Below are 19,185 nucleotides of genomic sequence, written 5' to 3' on the forward strand. Positions count from 1 at the left end.
ATCCAAAGACCAAAGTTCAGGTATTGGTGTTGACATTAGCTTTGTGTGACCTTGGTCAAGTCATATAACCTTTGTCTGAGCAGCAGAGCTGGATTTTGAACCAAGGACCCAGCTTCCTTAAGTATTTCCTAGTTTTTAATGGGTTGGAATAGATTTTTTCTGAGAATCCTTCCAAATTCTGAGGTTCTATGAATATCTTATACTTTCCTTCAGGTTTTTTTCCCCCAGGGTCCTTAAAATGTTGAGACTTCTCTTAATATATCTATTAGTCTTCAAAATACTATTCTCCTAATGTGAAAAATTTGAGTTACTTCTCTTTGCAGTGTTGTCTTTACTCAGGGTTGTCTTTGCTGCAAACCCTCTTTCTACAATAGTATTTTAAAGACCAGAAAAAGCACATCCAATTTTTTCTCATTCCCTTTGCTTTGCACATGGTGTGATAATCTATCTGTACAGAGCTCCATTTTAAATCATGGTGAAAATGTATGCTGATAGATAGGAGCCTTAGAGCCTGGCTCCTTCCAATGCTATCAATGTGAATCATTTTCCAAGGGCCATTTCCTGATTGTTGAGTCTGCTGGTTCTCAGCAGTTTGATGTGCCGCTATTGAATCTGGCCATTTTGGTTTTCACAATTCACAGTTTTATTTAATTATTTTCATGCTACCCTTTTAAAATTGTATGATGTGTTTTACTAATAAAAATCTTGAGTAGGAATCCTGAAATTGTAGGTGGCTGCTGTGGCTGCTGTGTCTTCTCATTAGAGTTTGTTTCCTTTTATTGAGTAGAATGTTAACATTTGACTTTAACTCCTGCCCCAACAAGTAAAAGTGATCTCTTGCTACTCATACTTATCATTAATTGTTTAAAAAGTACCTGATATGTATAGGGCCTATGTTTAATCCTGAGAATCAAAGATATAACCTATACATTTCTTCTTCTTCTTCTTCTTCTTCTTCTTCCTCTTCTTCTTCTTCCTCTTCTTCTTCTTCCTCTTCTTCTTCTTCTTCTTCCTCTTCTTCTTCTTCTTCCTCTTCTTCTTCTTCTTCTTCTTCTTCTTCTTCCTCTTCTTCTTCTTCTTCCTCTTCTTCTTCTTCTTCTTCTTCTTCTTCTTCTTCCTTTTTAGTGAGGCAATTGGGGTTAAGTGACTTGCCCAGGGTCACACAGCTAGTAAGTGTTAAGTGTCTGAGGCCAGATTTGAACTCAGGTACTCCTGACTCCAGGGCCAGTGCTCTATCCACTGCACCATCTAGCTGTCCCTATACATTTATTCTTAAGTAGCTTACAGTCTAATTGGGTAAAAATCATATACACATATAACTGAAACAACAGAACATATGATAAATTCAAAGAAAAGGTCCAGTACAAGTAACATACTGTGACAGTCTACTTAGCACTGTCTGAAACTGCCCTCTTCTCCCTCCAGAAGGATCTGTGTAGGATTCTTGATTAGCAGGGTCCAAATTTCCCTCTCTTCTTTCCAAGAGTGGGGTCCAGGGCCTCTGTACTACCCAAAATTTTTTCTCTCTTCTTTCAAGACCAGGACTACTGAGTGACACTGTCCAAAACTGACCCATTTTCTCTATTCAAGAGCATGGATCTGGAAGTCTTACTTTATATCTACATTCAAATTCTTTCCTAGAGCTGTGTGATTCCTCTCTCTATGACTGCCTTCTCTGTGGCCCACTGCTTCTCCATAGTTCATGGTGTCCAACTCTACCTCTGCTCTGGTTACTTCCATCTAGTAGGCTAAAGGCTCTATCACTGCCTCTCCACATCTGCCATCTCTAGGCCACAGGATTGAGAGGAAGTGTTGCTAATCTCTGGGGGTTATGTCAGACTTTGCTTTTCCTAGGTCTTTGGCCTGTCTCTGCTCTTCCTGAATCTCCAAAACTGAGCCTCTAACAGGTCTATCTGCCATCTTTTTAACAGGCTCGGTAAAAAGACATGGCTGAAATCACCCCCTAAAACCAGAACTCATTCATTTCTAAATAAAGTATGAATGATTCAACAGTTATCCAGACGAAGAATTCTTCCTATTCCCATCAAGGCCTTATGATCAAGAGTCCTAAATGAAATGTTAATGAAATTGATTAAAAGCTAGAAAAGAAAGAATCCCAAAGACTTTTAACTCATCAACTGAACCTAGCTTCCCAAGTCACACCTGTCTACAGAATTATTGTTTCAGTGTGTCACCACTTAGAGCACAGAACTGGTTACCTTGACTAATGTTATTAATTAGTCTAACAAAAACACAATGAAACTGTCTTGCCAGGAGCAGTCAAATGCATAGGTATAGAATTGAGCCATTGTCCCTGAGTTTTAGCAGAGAGGGCACCAAACAAGTGACTGTGGCAAAGGTCATCTAGTTTAAGATGATTGTCCTAACTGGATTTCGCTAAGAGTGGGAACATCATGATGGAGTTTGATTATAATGTCTTTTTTTTTTTTTAGTGAGGCAATTGGGGTTAAGTGACTTGCCCAGGGTCACACAGCTAGTAAGTGTTAAGTGTCTGAGGCTGGATTTGAACTCAGGTACTCCTGACTCCAGGGCCGGTGCTCTATCCACTGCGCCACCTAGCTGCCCCGGTTATAATGTCTTAATAATATTATCATAAAAATATGTTGGTCAGAGCAGTTATGTGGGAGTACCCTTATACTCTCATTTTAAGTTTATTTTCTTTCCTGTTGTCAAACTTTCAGGCTATAAAATTCTTCCCCAGGCTGGGGAGATTATGATTAGGCCCTAGTAATTTTTGTTGTCAATTATCTTTAGGTCAGTTATTTGTGTTTAACATATATTGTTTCAAATATCTCTCATCTCCCAAGAAAGAAGTGTGGGGTAGGGGTGGGGGTAGGAGAGGGAGGGAGGGAGGGAGGGAGGGAGGGAGGGAGAGAGAGAGAGAGAGAGAGAGAGAGAGAGAGAGAGAGAGAGAGAGAGAGAATATATGAATGAGAATGAATATACAACCACTGGGGTTAGGATCTAGAAATCTAATACTAACAAGTAACAGTAGATGAATATTTTCAGAGAATTCACTTCATTGACACTCTAAAAATCACAAGAAAAAAAAATGTTCTTTCTGTTTAGTCCTAAGCCTATCAGCAGCTCAGATTTATGTAGAGCTTAAAGGCTTAAAGAATGCTTTCCTCACAATAGTCCTGTGAGGTAGATGGTAGTATAGGTATCATTAGCCCCATTTTATGGAAAAGGAAACCCAGAGTCAGAAAAATGAAGCATCTTGCCTCTGGTTGCACAATTAGTAAGTATCAGAGCCACAGTTCAAATGTAGGCCTCTGATTCCAGTCCTCTTTAGATTATGCTATCCATGCATTCTAGTCAGGAAATGAATGTTCCATCAGCTAAACAGCACTGTAGTTAGCATTAATATTTTCTGTGGAAGAATCATATACATGTGAGACTATACAAAACAACTAAGGCCTTTCCATTAAAAGCCAGGCTGATTCCCATGGCAAACAATGACAAACCGTCATTTGCATACAAAATCCAACAAAGCATGCAAGAATGAATGAAGAACCTTATAGCTTATGTTGCATCATTTTAGTCAGATTTCCTCCTCCCCTTTGATTTTGCACAAGCAAACTGTGAGATTTAAAATTGGATACTAGAGCATTCATCTCCCCTCTTTAACCTTTCCCTTAATTTACCTCCCAGACTAGTAAATGGAAGAAACCTCTGGTCTCTAGTTAGAGCTTTTATTGTTTGGTAGTTACCAGGTGATGTTGATTAGAGGGATAGGAAAGTAGAGATACAAAACAAATAGTCTTAAGTCTAAGCTTAGTCTATATTCCGTAAAAAACTCACCAAAAGCCCAAGGCCACCTTTGGGGGGGGAGAGCCGCTTTAGGCACATGCTGCTAACGGCGAGCCGGGCCTAGTCAAACTCCAGTCAGCGTCTGTCTGAGCAGCGCAGTCATCAGACCAGGAGAGCAGGAAAGACCTCCCATTTCCGTTCTCTCCTTGCCTTTTAAGCTCACACCCCAGAAGTGGGAGTGCTTAGCAGCCGGGCTGGCTTGCATAGCCCATGCACGGCTGTCGGTCTCCTCCCCGAAAGGGTGGTCCTTCAAAAACTGGCATACTTTTTACCACATTCCCCCCTTTGATTCCTCAAGAAACAAAATGTTTCCTTGAGGGAACAGTAAAAAAAATAACAGAATATAATAACTATTGCTAACTAATAATATGTGAACAACAATATAGAAAAGGAAGAGAGGAAAGTTTTGTCCAGAGGGGCGGTTTTTTGTCCTCATGAACCGACGCTTTGACATTAGTTTTGCAAAGGGAGAGCCTCTGCAGAGAGTACATGTTACAGATGGTGTATATTATAACAGAAAGGAGATAGTAAAAACTAACAAAACAAAACAGTTCATATAAAGTCTCTGAGTTCTCTTGTCTTCTTGAAGTGGTAAGATGTCATCAGGAGGAAACTGGATTCTGGTCTGGAAAAATTGGATTCTGGACTCTGGTCTGGAAAGCTGTATTCTCTTCTTTGACTGTTTGAATTGCTGCATTTTTACTAAACCTTAGCATAGCATTGTCAATGATCAAATTAATAAATTCCATTACATTCCCTCCTTTATATCCTTAGACTTCTAATAAAGGGTTGAGGTAGTTATACAATCTATAACACTTTTTACCACCATGTGTCTGGATCAAAGCCAAATTTAGTATGTGTTCATGACACCTGAAAATGTTATGGAAAGATTATCATACCATATCTCATGGTTCTGAGACAGCCAGTGATTGTGCTAGGCCACAGGTGAGTTCGCCTGAGTGAGACAAAAAGAAAAACAAGTTCAGTTAAGTTAGGTTAAATTAGGAGGGAGAGAGGATGAATACTGGACTGTGCCTAGTAATTGTGCTCTACATAGTCACCATCATAAGCAAACCATGGACTTATGTATACCTGTCTCTCCTTTTGTTGCACATATATTCTTTCCAGAGCCTGCATCAGAGTTCACAGCAAGTTAGTCTCTGAAATGCTAAGTTTCCATACTTCTGAAATCACATATTAATTTCACATTCTGTGGGACCTCTACTAACATTATGCTGAGGTTTATTAGAGAACGTTTGATAGATTACACTACAGATTCATACTACATCTTCAGCTAGACCTTTAGTACTCAACAATGATTTTTTTTGGGGGGGGCAGTGAGGGTTAAGTGACTTGCCCAGGGTCACACAGCTAGTAAGTATCAAGTGTCTGAGACTGGATTTGAACTCAGGTCCTCCTGAATCCAGAGCCAGTGCTTTATCCACTGTGCCACCTAGCTGCCCCCCCCAACAATGACTTTTTAAATTGTCTTTGATCTATTCAATATCCTCTTCCCCTCAAGGAATATTCTAAGCTTTTTCTATGGAGACGGGTCTTAGAAAAGAAAGGTCATCTAAAGTGATTACCATCAACTTCTTTTTTCATCTGAACATTTTCTTCACTCATTCTGTCTTTCTCACATGCCTCAAAGGAAGAAGGGTCTCTCCTCCTTTCCAAAACTTATTCTTTTCTATGTGCTCATGATCTAGTTCCTTCACATGCCCTCAAATCCTTTTAAAGTCAATTATTCTTTCTATTTCTTACATCTCCAATCTCTCCCTCCCTCTGGCTTATAAGCCTGTAAAATGTTAGCACTGGAAGTAGCCTTACAAGTCATCCTTGGGGCAGCTAGATGGCGCAGTGGATAAAGCACCGGCCCTGGATTCAGGAGTACCTGAGTTCAAATCCAGCCTCAGACACTTGACACTTACTAGCTGTGTGACCCTGGGCAAGTCACTTAACCCCAATTGCCTCACCAAAAAATAAAAATTAAAGTAAAAAAATTTAAAAAAAGAAGTCATCCTTGCCTTCTGCCTAAAAACATGCTTCTCTCCCTTAAAATAGAAAAATACAAATACAAAATCCTACCTCTAGATAACACCTTATCTTTCTCTTTACCTTCGCCACTTCCTTATCATACATTCATTCCTCAGTCCCTAACTCCTCTGTACTTGTCACCTTCAACATTCTATTAAAATTGCTCTCTGAGGTGACCAGTCATTTTCTAGTCACCAAATGCAGTGACTTTTAACCCTCCTTCATACTGTCACATTTGACACCACTCTCTGTTCCTTCATCCTTGAAACTCTCTTCCCTTGACTTCTGTGACAGTACACCCTTTCATTCTTTGCTTACCTTTGAAGCCATTCTGCATGTGTTCCTTCTATTGGTTTCTAAACTTCCACACACTCCACTAATCGATCAGTTCTCTGCCCTTTGCTCTTCTTTCGCACAACTGCATCTTTCATTTCTCTGAATGTTTCTGAAATCTAGATCTCCAGCCCCTCCTTCTATTTGTTTCACTCTTGTCTTTCAAAATGACCCCTGAACCTCACTACATGAATGTCTACCCAGCACCTCCAATTTAGCAGAAGGAAAACCAAACTCCTCATCATCTTCTTTAAAACCTGCCCCTCTTCCTGGTTCCCCTCTTAATGGTACCACCATCCCTTCTATCACCTAGGCTGGAAACCCCAGGCATGTTTGACTCTTTTCTTTCCTTTCTCCCTTCTCCCCCATTCAAATCAATTGCTGAGCCCTTTTGAGTCCACTTCCACAGCATTTATTTCATCTCTTTCTTCTTCTGCATTCCCACTGCTACCACCCTAGTTCAAGCCTTCATTAGCTTTCAAATACAATATTACAATGGTCTTCTAATTGGTCTCCTTGACTCCAGCTCACTTAGCATGTTGACTTGAATATATCACAAGATCCCATTAGGCACTCAGTAAATAATGAATGAATACGTTTTATAGTAATTAAACTGAGAAATTACTCCATAGTCTCAGAGAGTTTAGAACATGCAAAAAATAGAATGAAGAGAATGCATATAATAAGCAGAAGAAGAGTTTAGGATATAGAATTGTAGAGTTAGAAGGGATCTTCAAGGTTATCCAGTCCAATTCTTATGAAATACATGAATCATATATACTTTGGTCTTGCATGCTGTCTTTATTATGGATATTCCCTCTACACATCAGATCACAGGCCATTTATGCCTCCTGCTTCTTTGCCATTGTTTTTCCTTAAACCCTCCATAGGGGATCTACAAAAGCACTAGAAACCTTCCTTTGACTGACCCACCCCCTTTACCAGTAATATATGTCTTTGCTGATGTATTTTATACTGCATCTTGTGCACAAACTGCTATAGGCATCATTTTTTTTTTTTTTTGCGGGGCAATGGGGGGGGTTAAGTGACTTGCCCAGGGTCACACAGCTAGTAAGTGTCAAGTGTCTGAGGCCGGATTTGAACTCAGGTACTCCTGAATCCAGGGCCGGTGCTTTATCCACTGCGCCACCTAGCCGCCCCTATAGGCATCATTTGGTATATAGATGCACAATAAATAAAAGCTTCTAAAAATACTATATACGGTTGGATTTTTTCAGAAGCAGTGTGAAATTAACAATAACTGTAAATTTACATGGTTATAGTACAGTAGTAGAAAGGAGCATCCCAGACATGTTTCTGGGTTGGATTTTTACCTTAGTTTCTATCATCATGGTTCTAGGTAATAAATACCACAGTGCCACCTGACCAAACTATGTGTACTTAACTCCTTACTAAGACTCAGTCATCTGCACTATTTTTCTGATCAGTAAAAATGCTTATGTCTGAAAAAAAACATCCAAATAATGCAATAGGACAATGCCTGGAGCAGCAAAACCCGCAGAAGAATGTGCTGAAATCATCTTCTAACCAAGAACGGCTTGGAAGGTCAGAAGGAGGGAGCTGCTGTGCTGATACAGGAGTCTAGCCGCCCAACCCCACAGTCATCCTGACACAGATCCAGTCCCAGGAAGGCCTCACCAGAGATGGAGACCCCCAGAGCCTCTGAATCAGCTGCAGCACCAGTGTCGTCTGGAACTAAGCTCACGGTCTGGTGAGAAGGCTGAGCCCTGGGCAGGGGGGAGACTACAGGGGTCCATGCCGGTGCTGAGGCAGAACTTGGATTTTATACCCCTGCTGGGAACCAGGAGGCAGGCTCGAGTAGCAGTGGCCCAGGTCAAGGAGGGACACAGGCTCGTTGGAGCTGACAACCACATCACACAAAGCCGGTTGATTAGCAAGTTGGTCTGGGGTCATCTATGGATCAGGGAACAGTCCAGGTGAATGAATCTGCTCCTCCTTAAATCATACCACCTGGGACTTCTTAAGCTTGGGATACTGCAGCCTGGAAACAGTGCCCCACTTTAAGGAGCTAAAAGTCAAGTAAAAGAAAGGCAAGATTAGCAGATAGAGAAAGGTGAGGATCATAGAAAGTTTCTTTAGTGACAAGGAAGATCGAGGTGCACCCTCAGAGGAAGATGTCAACATCAGGGCCCCTATATCTAAAGATTCCAAGAAAAATATGAATTGGTCAAAGGCCATAGAGGTGCTCAAAAAGGACTTTGAAGATAAAATTAGAGAGGTACAGGAAAAAATGGAAAGAGAAATGAGGGTGATGCAGGAAAGACATGAGAAGAAAGTCAACAGCTTGAAAAGCCAAATGGAAAAGCTCTCTGATGAAAATAATTACCTGAGAATTAGGATTGAACAAATGGAAGCCAGTGACTTTAAGAGAAACCAAGACACAATAAAACAAATCCAAAAGAATACAAAAATAGAGGGAAATGTGAAATATCTTCTTGGAAAAACTGCTGACCTGGAAAATAGGTCCAGGAGAGATAATTTGAAAATTAGTGGTCTACCTGAAAACCATGATCAAGGAAAGAGCTTAGACATCATCTTCCAAGATATTCTGAAGGAAAATTGCCCTGAAATTCTTGAAGCAGAAGCAAAAATAGAAATTGAAAGAATCCACTGATCACCTCCAGAAAGAGATCCCAAAAGAAAAACTCCTAGGAATATTATAGCCAAATTCCAGAGCTTTCAGGTCAAGGATAAAATATTGCAAGGTGCCAAAAAGAAAGAATTCAAGTACTATGGAGCCCCAGTCAGGAGAGCACAAGATCTAGCAGCTTCTACATTAAAGGACCGGAGGGCATGGAATATGATATTACAGAGGGCAAAGGAATTGGGATTACAACCAAGAATCACCTACCCAGCAAAACTGAGCATAATCTTTCAGAGGAAAAAATGGGACTTCAATAAAATGAGGACTTTAAGGTATTCATGATGAAAAGACCTGAACTGAATGGCAGATTTGACTTTTAAATACAAGACCCTAGAGAACCATAAAAAAATGGAATTGGGGGACATACCTGGGGTTATACAGTGGGTGACTGTCTTGTGTCTGAGGACAGGTTTTGGCTGGAATCCCCCGGGTCCAGGGTGGATGCTTTGTCCACTGTGTCACCTAGCTGCCCCATGATGACATCTTTAGGGTTAATTTGAGGAGTGAGGGGAATGCACTAGGGGTAAAGGAAGGGCAGAGGTAAAATCCTACATGAAAGAAACAAGAAAAGGCTTATGGAGTGGAGGAAGAGATGGGGGAGGAGCAGGACAGTAAATGAATTTTACACTCATCAGAAAAGGCTCAAAGACCTTAAACTCATCAGAGTTGCCTCAAGGAGGAACTAACACACACACCCAACTGGGTGGAGTAATCTTATTTAATCTGGACAGTAAATGATCTTAACACTCATCAGAATTGGCTCAAAGACCTCAATCTCATTAGAATTGGCTCTAACCCTGCAGGAAAATAGGAGGGGAAGGGGATAAAGAGAAAGGGACAAAAGAGGGAAGGACAGATTGGGGGAGGGGACAGACAGAAGCAAATCCCTTTTGAACAGGAATAGGTTGAAGGAAGATGGATAATAGAATAAATATCATGGGGAAAGGGAATAAGATGGAAGGGAAACAGTTAACAATAGTAATCATGAAAAAGAGAAAAAGGGGAAAATTGGTACAAAAATATTTATAGCAACTCTTTGTGGAGGCTAAGAATTGAGAATCAAGGGAATGTCCATCAATTGAGGAATGACAGAAGAAGCTGTGGTATATGATTGTGGTGGAATGGTCTTGTGTTATAGGAAATGATAAACAGGATGATCCCAGAAAAACCTGAAAAGACTCATGAACTGATGTATAGTGAAGTGAGCAGAGTTGGGAGGACATTGTACATAGTGACAGCAGTATTGTTCAGTGAGAATTTGTGAATGACTTAACTACTCTCAGCAATGCAGTGATCCAAGACAATCCCAACAGACTAATAACGAAGCTTACTATCCACCGCCATAGAAAGAACTGACAAAAAGAGCACTTGTGGATTGTACATATATAACCTTGTTGTGGTCTTGTGGAGGGGGGAGGAAAGGGAGGGAGGGAGAAAAACTTGGAACTCTAAATCTTATGAAAATGAATATTGAAAACTACCCTAACTTGTAACTGGAAAAAAATAAAATAAATGTTTGTTGCTAAAAAAAATGTTTATGTCCTACATAAGTTTCTGTTCCCTGCACCCTACTTTTTCTTCTTTAGTTATCCTTAGGCACCTATAGGTATTGCTGCTTCTGGATACTCTATGACCACGACCTCATTGATTTTCTGTCCTAAAGCATTCTACTTCTTGAAACCCTTTGGATCTATATTAAACCACCTTACCAATCTGCCTGAAAGTTCCCATGAATCTTAACAGTCACATTTAAAGGCAATTAAGCAAGAGAAGCAGAAGCAGAGAAGAACATTGTTTTAAAAAAATGAAGTGTGCCATTGAATCATGTAGTAAGAGAGATTTGCCTTTCCCTGCAGTGAATAATCTGTGTCCCCTTCCTCCTTGCCCTAATCTACCAAAAGAACTAATTGTTCTTTTGACATCACAGTATAAACTGCAGGTTTTATGGCTCTCAGTCTTTTATTGAAGTTCAGGGACACTTCACTTGATTTCTCTCTCGGTATATTATATTCCTGCAGCAATGACATTTGGCCTGATTGGCTTTTTTTTTTAATCTTTTGTGCTAACCATTTATCAAATTGGCCAGAACTTAAAGGTTGAACTTGAAAGGCTTTTTTTTTTTGCCTACCTTGATGGGAGTTTAGCATCACATATCTTCCCTACTGCAATTTATAACATCACTTACACCTAATTTGATGCAGAAACATAATTGCCTGCCAGGAATAGGGGTTTGTGATGCCATCTGCTGCAGCTAAGCATGGCTTCTTGAATTTATCACGTTTAAGGGGAAAATGAGCTCTGGATGTTGGTCTTGAATATATGTAATTTATATAATCAGGTGGTCTTTGTAAGATTTAAGAACTTGATTTTTATAAATATACATTTTCTCTATATCTTAGAGCCTAAAATATTAGTTTTCTTCTTGGCATCTTCCCAGGAGGGAGAGCTTGGAGTAGTATAGAAAGTCTTATCAAAGATCTTCAGGGAATCACTTGAGTTAACATTTCTATGATATGTAAAGAGTAAAAAGCTTCATAGTGTAAATATGTATTGAATAGTAATATTTTGAGCCTTAATTTAAATAAGCCTCTTTTTTAACATTGAAACTTTTTCTTTAAAAATACAAATCTCCAATAACAGTAAAAAGCATAGAAAATCCACTTAGGAATATCCATAATGTGGCTGTGGTGAAAAGAGAGGAAAGGAGAAAACTTTGTCACGCCAATATTGTGCTAATCCATCCCCTGGTTCTACTTGGGGATCTTGGGTGAAATCATGTAGAACCAGATAGGAAGGAAGTTTTCCCCCCTACCAATTAGCTATCCCCTCCCCACAATGGGTAGAAGAAAAAGTAAGAATTAATAACTAAATATTGGCACAGGCAAGGTGGTAGAGGGGTTAGATAAAGCAAGCTCAAGAAAGGAATACAGCAGAATGAGAAGTTTAGAGATATCATCAATTCACGAGGAGCAAAGTCCATTATGAGAAGCTCTTTTATCTCTAGACTTAGAAATTAATATTCCAATCTATCACCAGTGATATCTCTAGGCACTGTCTCTTCCTTTTGCAATAAAGGAAAATCCTAATCTTATCCCTGCTTCCACACCCATTTCAAATATTAAAGGACATGTTGATTTCATTTGAAGGGACTTAGCATCTTCACAAAATTTCTCAACTTCCTCATCCTCCACAATCAATAGTAGTGTATAAGCTATGTTTATTTTCATGGTGACCTCTCAGATATTTTGCATGATCACTGCAATACAAACTGATTGTTACAGGAAATGGTGTTTCTTATTACTGGCATTTCCAGAACTATATCAAAGGAAGCAAGCATGCTTGCTTCACTCCTGTATTTATTGGGAAAGGTTTTAGTATATCCCTATTACATATAATACTTGCTTTTGGTTTTAGATAGATGCTTTTTATAATATTAAAAAAGGTACTTTTATGCTAAGAAGTTTGTACTTTGTGAAAGGTTTTTTCTGCATCTGTTGAGATGATCATGTGTTTTTGGATATTTGGTTTTTAATATAAATAATTGTGTTGGTTGTTTTCCTAATGTTAATCCATTCTTGTATTCCTAGTATAATTTCCACTTGGTCATAAAGAGTTATTTCTTGCATAAATCTTTGTAGTCTGACAAAATTTTGTTTAAAATTTTTGAGTCAGTATTCATTACTGATACTGGCCTATAGTTTTCCTTCTTTGTTTTATTTTTTCCTAGTTTAGGTATTAGGACTATAATTGTCTTATGAAAGGATCCTGGCAGGGTACTTTCTCAATTTTTGAGAAGAATTTGTGAAGAATGAGTACTAATTATTCTTTACAAGTTTGGCAGAATTCTTCTGTGAATACATTAGTACCAGGAGTTTTTTCTTTGGTACTTATATTATGGTTAGATCTATTTCCTTTTCTGAATTTGGGTTATTTAAGAATTCTATCTGGCCTTCTGGTAGTTTGGTATTTTATATTTTTGAAGGTACTCCTCTATTTCTTTTGTGTTTTGTTGACACATTTTGATTTTTCTTTTTATTTATTATGGTTTTGCTGTGATGTCACTTTGCTTATTTGCTGTCTTATTGATTTGATTTTCTGCTCTCCTCTTTTAAATCAGATCAGCTAAGGGTTTGTCAATTCTAATAATCTTCAGAGAGCCAGTTTTTGGGTTTTTGTATTGTTTCTATGTTTTTTTGTTTCCAATGTATCTATTTCCCCCTAATTTTAATATCTCTTATTTTGTGCTTTTTTAGCTTTGTTCATTTCTTGGCTTTCTAATTATTTAAAATACATATTCAGTTCATTATTCTTCTCTATTTTGTTAATGTATGTTTGTAGGAATATTATTTCCTCCCTGAGGACTGCTTTACCTGCATCCCAAAAATTTTGGTATGTTATTTCATCATTTTCATTTTATTTTACATAGTTATTATTTCTATGATTTGTACTTTGACCTATTCATTATTTAGAATTTCATTGTTAAGTATCCATTTAGGTCTGTATCTTTTGTTTGTGGTCCCTGTACCAATTATTATTTGTATTGCATTATAGTCTTTAAAAGATATATTAGGGGCAGCTAGGTGGCGCAGTGGATAGAGCACCGGCCCTGGAGTCAGGAGGACCTGAGTTCAAATCTGGCCTCAGACACTTAACACTTACTAGCTGTGTGACCCTGGGCAAGTCACTTAACCCCAATTGCCTCACTAAAAAAAAAAAAAAAAAAAAAGATATATTAATAATTGTACCAGTATAACCTATATCTGATTGCTTACTACCTCAGGGAGGGAAGGAATGAGGGATAAAATTTGGAACTTAAAACTATAAATAAAAATATTTATTATTTTTTAAAGATGCATTAATTATTTCTGCTTTTTATATTTGTTTGCAATATATCTGTGCTTCAGTTCATGGTCAGCTTTCGTAAAAGTTCCATGAGGTGCTGAAAACTATGTATGCCTTTTTTGCAGTTGCATTTAGAAGGTATCATAAGTTTTTTGCCTTGAGTTTTTCCAGGAATTTCTTCAGTTCTCTATTTCTCTTTTATTTATCTTTCTGTTATATTTATCCAAAACTGATAAGAGAATATTGAAGTCTCCTGTCACTATTGTGTTACTATCTTTGTCTTCTTGTAGCTAGATAGTCTCCTTTATGAATTTAGATGCTAAGGAATTTGGAGTACTAATATTGATTAGTTCTGTGCTTCTTTCAGCATAATTGTTTGTCCCTTTTTAATTTTTTAATGTTTATTTTTGCTTTGTCAGATAACTTGATTGTAGCTACTGTATTTTTTGTATTCACTTGATGCAAAGTAATTTTTTTTCCATCCCCTCGCTTTTATTTTTTGTATGCCTTTGTTTTTTATATATGTTTCTTATGAGCAACAGATTATGGTGTTTTGTTTTCTCGTCTAGTCTGTCACTGTTTCATTTTATTGGATTGTTTTATCCATTCATATGTAAAGTTATGAGTTAGGTTTAAATATTCCTCTGTCTTTAATGTTTTTAAATTATTATTTTTCTTCTTCTGTAAACACAGTACTATGTTCCTCCAGTTACTTTACCTTAATTTTTTTTTAAGATGGCCCTATTCCTGCTGAATCTCTTCTCCTCGTCCCTGATCTTCTCCTTTCTTTTGTTACCCCTTTCCCTTTGGAGTTTTGCTTATTAGTTTCCTTTTATATCCTGCTTTTATATATTTGTTCTTCCCCCCTTTTTTCCTCTCAGTCAAGTAGATTCTCTCTTCCACCTATCCCCTTCAACTAGTACTACTCATTAACTTTTTAAATTTCATTTTTGACATCCCTCCTTTCCAGAAAGGATTTATTTAACTCTCTTCATCATTCATTCTCTCTGTCTATTCTAGAATCTCATTCTCTAGTTAATGACCCCTATAATTATCTAGTTTCTCTTTATTTTCTGTATTCCTTATGCTGTCAAAACTTCGAAGGAATCCATTCTAGGCTTTCTCCTTAGGCACTCTCTGCCACTGCCTTGTAGGGCTTATCCTGCAAATTCCCCTTTTCCATTGTGCCTCATTCCCAGGAGAGTGCCTCCCCACTCCCTTACCACATCCCCAGTGGCAAAATCTTTCACTGATCCATATCCCTCTCTCAGTTATCCCCCTATGGCTCAAAATCTCCACCCTGTGTTCCTGCCCTCCAATCACCCCCAGGTTCCATTTGCTCCCAGGAGTTCCAGCATCCCCACCACCACCCAAGGGAGAATGAATGGTCTTTTCAAGCACCAAATTCCCCAAACCACACCAAGCACAAGGTCCCCATCTCCCTTCACAAAACATCTCTCTTTATCCATAGAAACATTCATCAATGGAACCCCCTCCCACCACCAAAGCAAGGCCTCCTTCCTTCCTCTCCCTTCTTAGAACTTCTCTTCTCCTCCTAACCCACTCCCCTGAAGTCTTTTCTCTTACTGAGACCACACAGGTCACCTACCCCTCATTGCTAGCTCTCATTTTGATGCAGGCATATCACACATTCCTCTATCCTCTTGCCCCGCCCCATTCATGTATTATATCATTCATGTTGTATTATAATCCCATAAAAAATCTTGAATCATCTGTAGACAAGATGTTACCAAGTTCTATCCACAGTGCCTTAAACTTGCCTCTTCACTGTGACCTCCACCAAACTTCCACCTTCTCTTCTGTCTCCTTGTGTATATTTAGAAGTCTCTTACTGGTCTCTTTGCGATCATTCTGTTGTTGTTTCTGTCTTTGGCTGCTGCATTACTACTGCATTTCTGTTTTCTGGGATGTGTGAGAAGCAAATAATCTATTCCATCTTCCTAAAAATGTTCCAGATGTCTTTATTATTGAATGTCCATCTTCTTTCATTTATGATTAAGCTCAGATTTGCAGGTTAAGTCACCGTAGGCAGCATCCTGAGCTTCATTGCTCTTTGGAACACATTATTACATTCCCTTCTGTGTTTTCTGGTGAGTCTTGTATTATTTGAAATTCCTTTCGTTTTTATTTAAAAGTCTTTCTCCTAATTGCTTCCAGAACTTGTTTCTGAATTGAATTATTAAATTTAACTACCATGTGTCTTGGAGTTTGCAGCCTTGGATTTCTTCTGGAGGTCACTATGAATTCTTTCAATTGGTATTTCATTTTCTGAATTCAGAAGTTCTGGGCAGTTCTCTTGTATTTTTTATTGGATTGTGGTGTTCACGTTTTTCATCTAGTCATGTTCTTCTGGGAGACCTATAATCCTTAAGTTGTCTATACACATCCTGTCTCTGAGATCAGTATGTTTTGCTTGCAAAGTGAACATATTATCTTTTAATGCTATTGTTTTTTTCTGCTCTTCTAGACTGCCTTTCACTTCTGTATATTTTAAATTCCTAATCTTTTTTATCTCTTTTGTTTCTTTGGTGAGACTTGTCATCACAGAGTCCAGTTTTTCTATTCTGCCCATTATTTATGCTGTGCAGGTTATACATTCTGTATTCATAATTACCATTTCTCTTTTGAACCACTCAGGAACAGGATATTGTGCTTCCATGTTCTCACAGGGTCCTCTGTCTCATAAAATGTTGGATCATTTTCCATTGTTTTGCAAAAAAACTTGTTTACTAGATCTGGAAGCCTTATTTCCTTCTGTTGCTAGTATTTTCCCTGTTGATGTATCTATTTATGTTCAAGGTTTTTTAATTATCTTCTTTCTGAGATTTTTGTTAATTTGTCTTTTTTCTACTTTTATTTTCTATTTGTCACTTTCTGAATATCTCTGAAGGGGGCTTCCTTGGGAGCTAGGTCTCAAAACATCTCAGCCCCTCACATTGGGCAATTCATAGTTTACCAACCTAGGTCTCTGCTCCAAGTGACTTTTTGGTGGACAGAGCTGGCTCCCAGTGGATGCTAAGTGCTTTCCTTCAGGCTTAGTGTGGCGCTTCAAACCCTTCCTTCCCCACCCCACCCCCAACACAATGTCTTGTCCTGTGCCCTATGTTCTTCTGTTCTCTAGGCTGGCATCAGCAAATTCACAGAGCTACCATACTATTGCTTTGTGGTTGTCTGCCTTAGTAAAGGAAGTTCAGAGCTTTGCGGCATTGGTGCTATAGGGTTGTCTTCCCTAGCATGGAGCAGTTCTCAACTTTGCAGCACTAGTGTTGTGAGGTTGACAAAAACAATAATAGAAGAACATATGTGGAACAGAGGCTGTAAGGCTCCTTTCTTATTCACCTGGAAGAAATATCTAAAAAGGCAGTTTCTGAGGGGAGGGAGCTTTAAACCTAGAGGTCCCTCATTATCTCCAGGACCCCAATATTTAGGCGAGCCACCCAATTAACTCTTCATATGTTAAATTTGGCCCCCACAACTGTTACTGTTATTGTTTTTGTCTTTTATATCCCCAGATCTTAACACATAGTAAGTGCTTAATAAATGTTTGTTTGATTGATTGAAAAAAGAACAACAGATTTCACCTGGAGAAACAAATGTCAGGAATTTAAAGGGTAATAATGAAAAAAAGTAGGAAGGAAAGGTGCCTAGCAGTACCAGGTCTAACTATACTACAAAGCAGTAATCATCAAAACAGTTTGGTGCTGGTTAATAAAAAGAAATTTATTAATGGAACTGAGTAGAAGTACAACATAGAGAAGAAAACAAACCTGGTTTCCTGGTGTTTGATAGACATTAAGACCCAGCTACTTAGGAAAGGACTATATGGCAAAAAACTTCTGGGAAAGTTGAAAAGCAGTGTGGCAGAAATTAGGTTTAAGCCAATTCCTCACATCATATGCTAAGATAAGCTATAATTGGATATGTAACTTAGATGTTAAAAAGTCACATTATCAATAAATTAGAGGAGCTAAGTACAAATTTCCTTTGGGATCAGTGGATAGAGGAAGAGTTCTTAAGCATACGTGAGATAGAGAGGATGACAGAATGGATAGTGTTGGTTACATTTAATTGAAAAGGGTTTTTTGCCCAACAAAACCAACGCAGATAAAATTAGATTGGAAACAGTTAACTGGGGGAAAATATTTGTAACTTGTTTCTCTAATAAAAGCATTTCCAAGATAAACAATGAATCAATTCAAACTTAGAAGCATACAGACCATTCTCCAATTGATAAATGGTCAGAAGTTATAAACAGAAAGTTTTCAAAGGCAGAAGTTAAAGTTATAAGCAAGCTCCAAATCACTAACAAATAGAGAAATGCAAATGAAAGCAACAGTGAGCTCCCTCTCACAGCCATCAGACTGGCAAAGATGACAAAGACAGATAATGACAAATGTTCCTGAGGCTGAAGGAAAACAATAACATGATCACACTGCTGGTAGAATTTTGAATGAGTCCAGCCTTTCTGGGAAGCAATTTGAAACTATGCCCAAAAAGTCACTACACTGTGTATAGACGTGGATCCAGCATGACCACTTTGATCTTTTTGGGCCTTTATCTTGTTGTCGTATGTCCTTTCTTCTGGAAGAGGACCAATGACATCATGAGGCGATGTCTCGACTTGCTTTCGTTGAATAGCCCATAAAAGCCCCCACCCCAAGCCTCTGTGGCTCATTGCTTAGGTTTTGATGGCTTAGAATGAGTGTAAATAAATAGCCTTTATCTCAAAGATGTTAAAGAGAGAGGAAAAGGACATCCATTAACAAAAAATGTTTATAACAGCCTTTTCTGTGGTAGCACAGAAATGGAAAGTAAAAGGGTCCCCATCAATTGGGGAATGGCTAAAAAAATATGGCACATGAATATGATGAAATACTATTATACTATGAGAAATTATCAAAAGAATGGATTCAGTGACATGGGGAGTTGTGTATAAAATTGATGCAGTGATTTGAGAAGAACTAGGAGAATGATTTATACAATCACAGTATTTTGGAGGTATGCTTCTTTTAAAGACTTAAGAAAAGGAAAAAAAATAAAGACTCAAGAATTCTGATCAGTACAATGGCCAACCACCATTCCAAAGGACCAGTGATGATACATACTATTCAGTTTCTGAAAGGTGATAAACATAAGAGACAGAAAGAAACATTCATTTTGGGACCTAGCCATTATGAAAATGTGCTTTGATTGACTATGCATATTTGTTACAAGATCTTTGTTTTTATTTTATCTTTTGGATGGGGGTTTGGAAATGAGAGAAAATAAATGCTTGTTAATTGAAAAAGAAAACAAAAATAAAGTGGTGATCAGAAGAGCCATAATGACTCCATCAAGAACAGATCAGCAAGCAGAATGACTTCAGAAAGGCCTGGAAAGACATGTTTGAAATGATGTATTGTGAAGTGAGTAGAACCAAGAGAACGCTATTG

General features: G+C 38.3%; 1 protein-coding gene across 3 annotated transcripts in view; it reads left to right on the plus strand.

Annotated features, from left to right (window-relative positions):
- ZFYVE28 (zinc finger FYVE-type containing 28) overlaps positions 1–19,185 on the plus strand; it is a 191,581-nt gene that overhangs the window by 137,750 nt on the left and 34,646 nt on the right. The window lies entirely within an intron of this gene.

This window comes from Dromiciops gliroides, chromosome 6, assembly GCF_019393635.1.
Source record: "Dromiciops gliroides isolate mDroGli1 chromosome 6, mDroGli1.pri, whole genome shotgun sequence".
NCBI lineage: Eukaryota > Metazoa > Chordata > Mammalia > Microbiotheria > Microbiotheriidae > Dromiciops > Dromiciops gliroides.